The sequence below is a fragment of the Pinus tabuliformis genome, chromosome 9 (assembly GCF_031772625.1).
Source record: "Pinus tabuliformis cultivar Carrire ecotype Pingquan chromosome 9, CPIR1, whole genome shotgun sequence".
Lineage (NCBI taxonomy): Eukaryota > Viridiplantae > Streptophyta > Pinopsida > Pinales > Pinaceae > Pinus > Pinus tabuliformis.
This window is the reverse complement of record NC_142307.1, coordinates 1,847,640,061-1,847,641,081: the sequence shown is the minus strand read 5'-3', so window position 1 is coordinate 1,847,641,081 and position 1,021 is coordinate 1,847,640,061.

Here is a 1,021-nt window from a genome sequence, read left to right as displayed (position 1 = left end):
AATCCCGGATGGGTTCAGATTGTACTTCATTCTCGGCTGCAAATTTCTCCACGAAGGCTTTGTTATAGATTTTCTCTGGCTCGGGCAAATGATACATTTGCCTTAGGTGCTCTGGCTTGAACGACCCGAAAATCCTTCCATCCCTTGTATGAAACGTTCTATCGATGATTGGAATTTCCTCGATTTCCCAGCGCACTACATCAGTGTAGGGAAGGACCTGCTCTCTGGCTGCTATCCTGTGGAGGAAGGAATCAGCCAAGTCTTTGAGAGTAGCATCGGACTTCTTCAGTACATCCACACTAGCTTCTGTCACTATTACTTTCGGTTGCTCAGCCTCTAATAGATTATATGTGCCCTGCCATGAAGTCCTAGTGAGACCAGTGCACGTAGTATCTGAAATTAGGCCTTTCTTCTTATCCGTGGTAGCTTGTCCTGCAACAGATGCAGCAGCGGAGCCCGCGGTCCTCTTGGATTTCTTCCCCATCATGCTCAGGCTTCTCTCAACAGATGAATTCTACACAAATGCAAGAGAAATCTTAACAAGGAAATAACAATGACAATCCATAAAGGGAAAGATATATCATTTGAAGTGTGGTGAAATTAATTCTCAAAAGTGGCTGCGGATCCAATCACTGGAAAGATATTGCAGATGCATTAATGGTGATTTAAGGCCTGCTACCCATTAAATGAGTATCACACCGTTATCCGGCTGAATGACCCCCTTAAGCGTGCAATAGATATTTTGGCGGTTAAACGCAAGTGTTCGTTAATCGAAGGGGCAAAGTTTTAAATACACATGCATTACCTTATCCCTGCATTTAACGGCATTTTAAAATTTGCGCTTTATCAACCGGATATCAATATAACTTTAAGTCTTCAAGCGATGAATTTTTGAGAATGCCGACCGCCGATGAGCGATATCGCATCGCATCGGGGAATAGATGGTACACAATCATTAGAAAAAGATCCTGACGAGTGCCGATAGCGACATCGCATCGGACTAGCGCGTGGAAACATTACA